Source organism: Ailuropoda melanoleuca, chromosome 15 (genome assembly GCF_002007445.2).
Source record: "Ailuropoda melanoleuca isolate Jingjing chromosome 15, ASM200744v2, whole genome shotgun sequence".
NCBI classification, from domain to species: Eukaryota; Metazoa; Chordata; class Mammalia; order Carnivora; family Ursidae; genus Ailuropoda; species Ailuropoda melanoleuca.
This window is the reverse complement of record NC_048232.1, coordinates 2,462,465-2,474,756: the sequence shown is the minus strand read 5'-3', so window position 1 is coordinate 2,474,756 and position 12,292 is coordinate 2,462,465.

Sequence of the window (12,292 nt, the reverse complement as noted above, 5' to 3'; positions counted from 1 at the left end):
ATGAGAGCAGACACGCACCCAAGTTTTTATGGTTTGGGTCATCTGCCAGATGCATGAGATGGAAGAGAAAAGAGAGAGAAGTAAAAGGACAAGAGTGGGCACGTTTTCCATCGGGCACAAGCGCTCTGTGGTGACGTAACTGCTTGACTCACCACTGGTCAACCAGTGAAGGTTTCAAAGTCTCCATTCAGATTTCTCTTTCTGCATGGATGATACAGTGAATGTGATTTCTAGACCTTTGGGTCACATGAAATACATGTGTTTATTAATGAGCAAAGGTGTTTTTAATTAAAATTACATTAATTAGGGTGCCTGGGTGACTCAGTCGGTTAGGCGTCTTGATTTCAGCTCAGGTCATGGTCTCAGGGTCATGGGCTCCAGTTCCGAGTCGGGCTCCCTGCTCAGCGGGGAGTCTGTTTTTCCCTCTGCCCTTTGCTTCTCTCCCCCCTCTCTCTCTTTCAAATAAATAATACAAAATCTTTCAAAAATTACATTAATTGAAATGATATGATTATGTATATATACATAGTATATGTTTAATATATTTATATTATAAATTTATATATATATTTAATAATCAAATAAGCATATATTTAATTAATAATCAAGCAGGTATATATTTAATTTTTAATTGAAGAATGACTTCAAGGGGAATTTTCCTTCAGGTGACATAAAGGTTATTAACTAGGTCATTGAACAATAACCAGGCAGTAAAATTACATTCCCTGGGAATTTTTTCCTCGTCTGTGGAATAGACTATTCTGTGGGATTTATGTTCTCCATCCTTGCAATAGTTTAGAATCTGTAATCCTCACAGGGGGCCTGTCTCTTGACCTGAATCATCAACTTTGGCTCCTCTTGCTTGAGCCACAGGCTCTGGTCTTGCTGCCGGCCTCACTCCCACGTCAACACCTTTGCTGCTCACTCTGTCCTCCCTTCTTCTGGAAACTCCTGTCCTGCCTGGTGGCTTCCAGCCTCCGGGGTCACCCAGAGGAGTCTTTCCTGGTGTCCCGCCAGAAGGAACAACCTCCCCTCCACTCCGGACAGACACCTATTTTCCTTAGAGCACCTGCAGTATCCAAATGATCTAGAAAACTCTCTATACTGCTTTGTTTTCTGTCCACTCCGGGTAGAACCCGAGCCCTGTGATGTCAGGACCTTGTGTGATTATTCCCCATAAGGACAGCCAGAGCCAACAATGACTCCAGGCACACAACGGTGATGTCCTGGAACAAATCAGTGATTCTATGTCCTAAGACAGACCTCTCCTGTCTCATCAGCTTCCACAGCCCGCCCACATGAGTGCTTGCTGACCTGCTGGTCTGCACATGGATATACCCAGTTTACTTTCTCTATTAAGGGCTCCCGTGTCAGCATTTACATTTCCTGTCATTCTTAAGATAAAACATTCCCTTATACAGTTTCATTTCATTCCCCTAACTTTTGACATAGAACAGACCTTTGGTTTTCACAACGAAGAAGCGGCATCTCAGGACCCCCCACGCCGCTCAGCTGACCCAGCAGGTGCAAAACACACAAGCAAGGACTGGAGTTGATCCTTCTCACGCCATGCCCAGGAATTATGCCACACCGCTCCTGCGTTCAAGCAACACACACTAGGATTGTCTGGGTTGCTAAAATAAAATTATTGATTTTTAAAACATGAGATAAAATGGGAAAATAATGGAAGTCAAAAAAATGCCACCTATCTGGAGAAATCCAATGCATTCTCATATTTCAGTGGCTATCTCTCCCGTCCTCCTTTTGGTAGCTGTGATTGGGTGATTGATGATTCAAGAGAGAGGGACAAAGATGAGAAATTAACACAAAAAGTTTTCTCCTCAACCAGCGCTGAAACACCACATGTGGGTGTCAGGCCGCAGTTCTGCAAAGTAGGAGAGATCACGTCCCCGGTGCTGTCTGGGGCAGACACCAGCTTCTGTGAAGGGAGAGCAGGGTCTGTTCCGGAGGGATGGTGGCACCATGCTTCCTCCTTGGAGGGAAGCTGAATCTACCCAAAAGGCAACACCTCATAGATTTAAGGACAAGTGTGGCCATCTTGTAACTGTATAGAAAGTACCCTGTGTGTGTGCGTGTGTGTGTGTGTGTGTGTGTGTTTTACTTTTCCTGAGGGTAAGGGTTATAACTTTCATAAAATTTATATGGGCTTATGACCAAATAAAAATTAGGATCCAGTACCATTTTGATTCTGCCATTTTTGGGGAATTATTATAATACAGCACGTAACTAAAAGATTGGTGTGTGCAAGGGAATGATCCAGATATCTGAGACTAGTGAAGAATAGCGTCAAGATCATACTTAGGGAATTTATACTCAGGGGAAACAGCAGAAGAGAGAAAGTATCCAGTCGGTGGGTGGGTAAGGGAGCGAGCATATCAGGAGGGTGATGCTGATCTGGGCCCTGAGCCGTGAATGGGATTCAGGTAAGTTGCAGTCAGGCAGAAGGACTTTATAGGTGGAAGGGAGGATGGAGGAAGGAAGGAGTTGTAAATGGAGGCAAAACAAGGAAAAATTGGTGCTACGGCCAGAGATACATTTAGAAAAGCAGGTGACAGCCAAGTGTATAAATTCTTGAATGCACTGCCAGGGCGACGGGTTTGATTCTTTTGGCAGCAAGGGGGCACTGATCAATTTTGAGGAGCAGAGAAGCCTGGTGTGGCATGATTAAGGAAGACGTTCAAGATGAAGACAGGGCAACAGGAAGGGGCAGAATTAGCTCCCTGTGGAATGCTAGAAAAGTCACCTATGAAATAGCCAATGTATTTGAATTCATTTGTGAATTCCACAAATGCCTTCTGACCCTTTTATTTTTTCATCAACCGTATGTTTCTTGAAGCAGTTTGTTGCATATGCTCCCCCCAAATCCAGTTTCTCTAGTTTCAACATCATCCTGCCATCTAGCTATGAGAGACGACGTGCCCTCTCTTGCAGCCCTCGGGGAGCCCTGGGTTGTTAAGTCTGCATCATTGCTGACCTCTAGTCCTTACCCTACTGCCACCATGGTCATTTTGGTCATTTGATGCCTATTTCTGTTGTATTCTTCAGAAGCATAATTCAAGGGAAGGGAACAGTATTCTCTGAGTTCCTGCATATTGCTAACAGTTTTTCTGTGGCCTTTATCTTGGGAATAATTTGGCTGGGTATAAAATTCCTTGGTTTACATTTTTTTTTCCTGAATATTAAAAAAAAACAAACAAGACTTCATTTTTCTGTAGTTTAAAATGATGCTATGACAGTCTGGCAACAATCAGGTTTTCTTTTCATTTTGAATCGATTGGTCTTTTTGCATACATTTCCAAAGGACTGCTTTTGTTTGTTTGCTTTGTTTTGTTTTGTTTTAAGTGTCAGGCATTCTACAAGAGCATATTTTGGTGTTGGTGATTCTGAGCCGATCATCTCAGGATTCGGTGTCCTTCATCAACACGTAGCTTCATTTTTTATTAGTATTTTAGGAAGATTGATTGAATTAAGGTTTCAGTATTTGTGCTATTCCTTTATTTTATTTTGTTTCTGCTTTGGGGGATTCCTTTTATAGATATATTAAATCCTCTTTGCCTATCTGTTAAATGTGCCATGGTTCTTGAACTTCTTTTATCTCTTTGTTTAATTCCTTTCTATTTTAATTTTTTTCTTCTTGTTTTTACCCTCCTCATTATCTGAAGACGTTATCTGTGGGATTTATTTGCTCTTTTGTTTCTTTCAGTTTAGCCAATATTTCTGAAATGCTTTCCTCCTATATTTCTAATTCTTTCCTGATCTTATAAATCTTACTCTTGAATTTTTCTGATTCTATTTATGATATTTCTTCTACCCTGTACTCTTCTCTTCATGTTTTTGTAAATTTGGCTTTGCAAGCGTGCCTTCCTGGTGTGCTTTTATTGAGAGTAGGGCATTCATTAGGTTCTCACTTTCTTCTTTGAAGAACATTGCATGAGATTGGTGCTCAGTTGTTTCTGTTGTTTATTTTATGTGAAAGGTTTTTCCTGAACTTTTAGAAGGATTCCGGAGTCAGAACATCTTTTCTCACTGCATGGCTCTAGCATTTCCTGTTCTGTGTATTCATGCAATTTCATGCAATTTCATGCAAATTCATGCAAATTCATGCAATTTCAAAACCTACGGTGGATGTCTTTGCGCACTCTCTAGGTTCCATTTCTGTGTCCTAATTTTGATCTGGATGTTTTTGAACTAGGGTTTCTGTGGATGTGTTAGTCAATGTGAGTTCTTTCCCCAACATTTTCTTCTTAGTGTGAGGCTTTGTCCTGGAGGAGAGTTTGATCCATTAATTTTGAGAAATCATCCATAGCATTTTCCTGTGATTCTTCCTTAGAGCTTCCCTAGCTTTGCTTCCACTGCCTTTTCTAATTCCCTGTCAGATAATTTCAACCTTTGCGTCACATCTGAACGCTTTGTTATATCTGAATGTTAACTGGCAAATACACATTGTATGTGTTTAAGGCATACAACTTGATGTTTCGGTATGCTTTCACACTGTGAAATGATCACCACAATCAAGCTAATTAACACATCCATCACCTCACACAGTCCCCTTTAGTGTGTGTGGTGAGAACATTTAAGAAGCCTCCTAGCGAATCTAAAGTGGGAAATTCAGTAGTATGAACTATGGTCACCATGCTGTGTGTGAGATCCCCAGAACTTACTCATCTTACAGCTGAAACTTTGTACCTTTTACCAACTTCTCCTGTTCCCCATCCCTTCCCCCAGCACCTTGGCAAACACTATCTTACTCTCCCCTTCCATGAGTTTGGCTTTCATAGATGCCACACATGAGTGAGATCATGCAGCATTTGTCTTTCTGTGTCTGCCTTACTTAAATTAGCATAACACCCTCAGTCACACTTCTGGGTGTACGTTCAAAGGAAATGGAATCAGGATCACCAACAGACATCTGTATTGCCACGTTTCTTGTAGCATTATTTGCAACAGATAAGATGGGAAACAACCCACATGTCTGTCAACAGGTGAATGGACAACGAAAAGGTGGTGTATACACACACATTCACACACAGCAGAATGTCATTCAGCCTTAAAAAAGACTGTGTCTGTCTTAATGTGCCTGTCTATCTAGATTTCTGGGACCTAAGATCTCTGATGGATCCATAAAAAGTCCTTGACTTTTAATTTGTCCAGGTTTTCTTGTGACCACCATGATAACTTCTTTTTCCTTAACATTTTATTTTTAAGTCACCTCTACACCCAATGTGGGGCTCAGACCCACAACCCCTAGATCAAGAGTTATGTGCTCTACCGACTGAGCCACCCAGGCGCCATTACCATGGTAACTTCTAAGCTCTTACTACGTTGGAATGAAAGCCTGGATATCCAATTCTTAGGACTCCTGGACCCAGACTGCTCCAGCGTCTTCAGACCTTACTGAGGTATAATGGATGCAGCTTCAACTGGAGTTTAACAACTGCCCCCATTTGCAGCTCCGGTTCTCAGACTGGCTCTCCAAGACTTCCAGGGTTGGAAATTTGGGGACCATGAGTCCTATCAGATGCCTCATGGCTTCTCTCTGCTTTCCCTAAACAGCCACTAAACCATTCAGGTGTTCTGTCAATGCTTTCCCCAGTGTTTGAGCGGAAGAGTTGACAGTTTTGTTGTAGCTGTTGTCCATGGATGTGAGGTTGGGAATTTCAGTTCTCTCATTTTATGGGAGACGGGGCGACGCTGCAGCTGCTGTTTTCTCAGACTCCTCTGACTGCGTGTACTTAGCAGGTGCCTTTGAAGACCAAAGACTTTCAAGGTTGAAAGGAATTGTCTGATTTCATGTCAGTTGGGAAGCCCACTGAACATCCTTCCCACTCCTGTCCTCAGCCCTCCGCTGATCGCGCCCCTCCCTGTTGCTGGCATTGTTGGACAGAGACAGCTCCCCTGCCCTGGTTGCCATTCCGTGTAAATGGCTCCGGGTCAACCTTTCCTGGTTTTAAGCAGTGGAGTTCTTTTCTGACATGACTCTAATTTTGATTGTTCACATTGTTCTAAGCCAGAGTAAATGTTCCCTAGAGATGAAAGATCTAAAGCTTGTCAAAAAGCCCGCGTCTGATTCATTGCCTGACCTTACAGTTCTTTGCGCGGTGCTGTGCACCCTATGGGTTCTCAATAAATATTAATTGAATTGAATTGAATTGAATTTACACTTTGCTCATTTCACCAATAGGTTAAGTGAAGATTAACAACTTCACAGCAGTCCTCACAGACAGAGTTAAAGAATATCAGTGTAGAGCTGTAATGTCTTGAATTGGTACAATAAGAGTGACTTATTGTGGAAAAATCTATAGTTGGGGGAACATTGGTCTTTGGCTCGCACTGATACTTGCCCACAGAATCAGCTGTGAATGTTTATACCACGTTCCTCATTTTCCCTTAGTAGCAAGTGGTTGCAAAAAAATTCCTTAAAGACTTAACAAGTTCTCTACAGTATTTCCTAATTCATTCTGACAAGAAACAAGGTGACAACAGACAGCGATACCATGGATTCGAGCTGTAAGGTCATGTCACTTAACCGATCTGCTGAATGTGCTTGTAGGTCAGGGATTTCTGTGCAGAACGTGTGACTGTAGGTGGTTGGCTCCCTTTCTTTTTTTTACTTTGATTTATATCTTTCTACAAATGAAGCAAAGAATGAAATACAGCCTATCTCTGACTTTTGGGCATCTACATTTTATAAGGACAGTTTTCAGTCTGGGGCTGTGAGAACTTCCCTATCCACCTGGAAAGAAATTGATTTGGTTTACAAAAATGTCGCGCCCGGGAGAGTTAAAAAAACACAGCATGAAGAACATTCTAAAAACTTTGTATTAACTCCACTCTCTCATTGTGAAATTTCCTACAGTTGATTTCTTCTGATGTTTTTGAAAATTAGGCCTCTTCCTCATCGAACGCCCAAACATTGCTTAACCAGATTGCCCTTTACCTTCATTAGCTGATCAGTAAAAACAGGAAAAAAAATGCATTATGTCTCAGTTTTGTAGGTTTGTAATACATAGTAATATATTAAAGTCTCTGAAAAGTTTGGCCTTAATGAAAGGGTGAAATTATTTCCCCAACAATCGAATAGAGAATGCCTTCTCATGAAAAATATACTGCTATTTTCTGAAACTGCGGTCTGATATGGAAAACATTTTTGAGCTCCAAAACACCCCTTCTCCCATAAAGTCACTCATTTCTTTATGGAACCCTAAGCAGTAATTCAACTGCTCTCTGATGTCAACTGCGAATTAATAGCTCAAAAATTTTGAGATCAGGTGAATTTTCCATGGCCAAATCCTTTGACCTTTTTACACTCAAATCAGGTGTCTCCTACACTGTTCCCCGTAGGAGAGGCTACTTGAAGACCTACTCTGACATTCTTGGCTCTTCCTATCACCTCCAAACAGCTCTGAACAGGAGGCTTTGATTTTTAATAGCACATCTTTTAAAATAAAATGTTGCTGAAATAAAAAAGAACATCTTCACAATGGAGACTTAGCATTTTGCTCCCCTACTGCGGCTCAGGAGAGGAAAGGATGCTTAGCCATGAAAATAGTTAGTGATTTAGTCCCTTGCAAAGTGGGTTTGGATTTAGCCACTTACGACATTTTTGGAAATGACATGGATTCTTGTCAAATTCTCCAGTTTTCCTGATAAGTGAAGTCAATTGGAGAGCATTGTGCAACAGGGAGGATTGTGAGAATGATGTCCTGATGGAGACATACATATGGATGTGGATGATTCATTTCAGAAACAGGGCAGAGCATAGAGTTTTTACGTTGGATTTCCTTCTCGGAAGACTTAGGGGAATATATAATAATATGCAAAATACACATGATCGTAGAAATAATGTCTTAATATTAAATTATGATGGAGTTGCAATTGGGAATTTGTATGGGTGTTTTTCCAGATACTCTGTTGTCACGTCTCAGACTGGAAGGGTTTACCTAGGTTCAAACACACACGCGTTGTACAATATGGCTTTCATTCTTCATCAGCTTCGTGTTAAACAGGAGGCATGAGGAAATGATCTTGTTTCTGGATCTTTCTTGAGCTCCTCTTGAGGGTGTTGATTGCTTATTTTAGTTTTGTCAATTCAGCATTACTTTGGGCTATGATTTTAGATGGGGGACTGATAATTCAGTCTATAATTCTTGGGTTCCTCAGCCACGGAAACATGGGATTTTATCTGCTATTTAAGAGATTTCTGAGTACTCAGAGGCTTTCTTCTCTTTGAGTTGGTGTTTCATTGAATCCAACAGAGTTTTTCTACTTACTGAGTTACTGAGCTTTTCTACCGCTGTGCTGGGGGTAACGGAAGTGAATGGGAGCCCTTGCTCCAAAGGAAGCATCTGTCCGGGAAGGGAAACCATCAGAATAGAGATAAACACTTCTTTCTATAGTCCTAAAATACAGCCACCTCGCTTGGTCAGGAAGGACTCTGCATCTGTCCGGGAAGGGAAACCATCAGAATAGAGATAAACACTTCTTTCTATAGTCCTAAAATACAGCCACCTCGCTTGGTCAGGAAGGACTCTGCAGACGAGGAGACAGATCATCTAAATGTTGGCAAATCAAGGCAGGATCCAGACAAGGAGGGCCAGTGAGTGTTCCAAGTGCAAGGAAAATCTGTTCAAAGACATGGAGATACAAGAGAGTGAGCCTCCTCTCAGAGGAACTGCAAGTCCTAGTCATGGCGGGGGGGGCTGCGCCAGAGTGGGGGACTTGTGCAGGAAGGGATGAGGGTGGGGCTGGAGAGGCATGTGGGCACTCACACACCAAATTTGGGCCTGGTTTTTAGACACCAGTCCCAGATCACTGAATTTCAAAGAGAGTAGAAAGTAAACAGTAAACTGTAGGAAAGAAAAAAGGTGACAATACAATTAAATTGAGAGGAAATTACAAAAAGAGAGAGAGAGAGAGAGAGAGAGAGAGANCAAAGAGAGAGAGAGAGAGAGAGAGAGAGAGAGAGAGATCACCAATATCCTAGGAGATCCATCACCTAAATTAAGTGAGACTAGTATTTGCCCAGGACAACATCTGTAGCGGTCTCCTTGGCAGACCACAAATGCAAAGCAGCAGTTTCCACAGCACCTGTGAGCATCTCTGGGTCCCCCACCCCACCCCTGTCCCTGGACCCAGGGTCTGTGATGGAAGCAGAGTCCTACACTTGACGCTTGGGAGTGGAACATTCACCAGTCTCCGGAAAATCCAACCTGCTTCTCCCCATTGGTGTTCAGAAGCCCTGGGCCTGGGTATGAAACAAAAGATTGGGGACATCAAATATGTCTTGGTTTCTTCAAGTGTAACACAGGGGAGGTCCCATTACCCACCCCTGCAGGTAAGTCTGGGGGCCAAGGGACCAATTCATGCAAAGCCCTGAGAACAAAGCCTGGAACAGCACGCTTTCCATGGACGTTGGTCACTGTCCTTGGCAGCAACGTCACCATCACAGACAAGTGTCACAAAAAGCAAGTAACTTCACATAGATTAACATTTTGTCTTCCAGGGATAATCATCTGAAACATGGAAAGTTTCCATTTGTTCCAGCATGCTGTGAGCGTTTGTGCTGTTTGATCTTTAGAGCTGACCTCTCTATTATAATTCTGTAACTCCAGGAGAAGTTTCCTAAGAGTGGGAGGGGGGAAATGAAGACAAGATAGAGAAAGGAGCCAGGCCGCCCGTGATTGAAGGCAACGTTTTTCATGACAAGCATGAAGACAGTCAAGGGAGTTCAATCCTCAGCCTTAGAAGGTTTGTTAAATCCTCGGTGGGCTTCTAACATCTTCACAATTTCCAATAACCATCTATGGAAAATCATCAGGCAGACACAGGCTGTGCCGGCGTCTGGCCAAGGGAAGGAACGTCCACACGCATACACAGGCCCGTCAGGAGAAAGCTGTTGATCTTAGAGAAAAAGTACTCTAAGTGACGTGATGAGCGTGTCAAAGATTTTGTGGCTGTTTCTACAGTGGTTGTCAGAAAAACAAGGGAGGCACAAGTCACGACTTCTTCCTGATACAATCCATGGATTACTGAGCATATTGACAAATTATACATGAGGGATCCATTTTGGATTTCCTGGATTCGGTCTTTTTAAGAAAACTAAAAGCAGAGATTTCAGACCATGCTATTTTTTAAAGAGCCCATGAGACAAAGTCTGGAGTTAATATGAAAACCAATGCATACATTTTAGTAGAGTGTTTATTAAATCCATGATCTCTTTGTTGTTTGTTTTCTATGTGTTTTCTAGTAAGGACACAGGAAATCTGGTGTTCCAGTAAGAGCTGTTGAGAACAGGACAATCCATGTGTTTTTTATTTTTCATTTATTTATTTATTTATTTATTTATTTATTTATTTATTTATTTAATGATTTTTTATTATGTTATGTTAGTCACCATACAGTACATCCCCGGATTCCGATGTAAAGTTCGATGCTTCATTAGTTGTGTATAACACCCAGTGCACCATGCAATACGTGCCCTCCTTACTACCCATCACCGGTCTATCCCATTCCCCCAATCCATGTGTTTTTTAATACACATTTGATAAATGGATCTTACTGCCTCAGTCCAGAGTCAGGTGCATGACCCTGCCCCATAGGTTACCGCCGTCTCACGACTGTTCAGTGTCTGTCCTTGGAGGACGGCCTTGTCTCCAGATGCTTCTGACTTGGGGGGACCAAAATGCTGTTGGCGCCTCTCTGTGGACTTAAAAACAAAGACATCTGAGGTCGCTCGTGGGTCCACCAGCACTTACCTGACCACCTGCTCTGTCAGATACTTACTTCCTGACCAGCCGATACTTACAGACAAGATACGAGATGGGCAGAGCTTCCTAGTAAGTTGTGTATTTTCAGTTCATCCACCTCATATAACGTATAAGGGCCGTGGAGGGTGTTTCCGAGCCTGATTGTACCGCGGGCGTGTATACAGCAGATACATTGTGAGTACGCTGTCGGGAGTGACGGCAGATAACTCTCAGACAAAATCGTTAATTAGGCTCAACCAGTTTTTTCTGGTGCAGATAACCATTTACATACTATTGAGAAATCGGAATCTATAAAATATTTTATATAGCACTGTTTAAATAGAGATCTCAGTGGAGAGCCCTGGTCCTACCATCCGTTATGAACTAAGACTAAAAATTTGGTGACATTGGACAAAGTTTCAATGGAATGAGTTATGGGATCTTAACGATGAGAAATTTGTCTCTTAAATTTATCAGGCTTCGAAATTTGGTTCAAGGTCTTGGGAACTTCCGTGGGTCCACCAACCTTACATTAGCCCATAATTGAACCTCAGAAAATGCCTTTTGATGGGAAACTATGCACTTTACAATCTGAAAGATGAATCCCACCCTTGTAAGAGTATTTCCTCAAAATCCTTAGAGATATTTTCCCAAGGAAAACATCAGTTGTCAACACCCTCTCCTTCTCTTCTCAAAATTGTAGATAATACAGGCCCATGTTTTCCTCAGATTTTAGGCCAGCTTTATTCTTCATAATGACAATCCTTCACGTCCAATATCCCCCCCCCAAAGAAAACATTTAGGAAACTCTTTCCTGTTATTTATCATTAGCATATCATACTTTTTAGTTGAGGCTATGGCTAAGAAAAATTTAAATTACTCACAGCATTTATTGGTCGAATAATCAGTTTTAGTTGTTTTAGAGAGGAGGTTTTTAGAAGCCCGACTACTAAAAAGGCAAAACTCTCAGAATTTTATTTAACATTTAACTTAAAAACCTCTTAGTTTTTAGTGTTCCTTTAGAGGCCTTGCTATAAAATCACTTTAAGATTCAGAGGTTGACTGTGTAGACTTCTGGAAAAGCAACTTCCCATGCCAGGATTATGAGGCAAAGCTGTCCCTCTATCATACTCAGGTTTGGATACGATGTTCACATAAAGCCGCAGACACCTGCTTTCTGGCCACATCTACGGACGTTGGGCCCTTTCCGTAAACGCACGGTGGGTACACGGTCCCCAGCCCGGCCTCTGTGGGCGGTGCAGCCGTGTGGCCAGGTCCCGTGTCCTGAGCCCTCCCGGGGCCATCAGAGGAAGCGGACTGGACTGCCCACTCCCTTGTGCGAACTGGGACTTTAGACCACGTAGCAAGATGCTTGGAGGCATTTGAGCCAAAGGTGCCGCCGACGCGGGCTGGCCTGCTGCGTGTGGCCCTGCGTGTGCCCGTGAGCAGCACGGGGAAGCCGAGGCAAGCAGCCTGGTGCAAGGCGGAGAGCACAGCAGCAGCTCCTCAGGCCCCGGCCGGGCCCT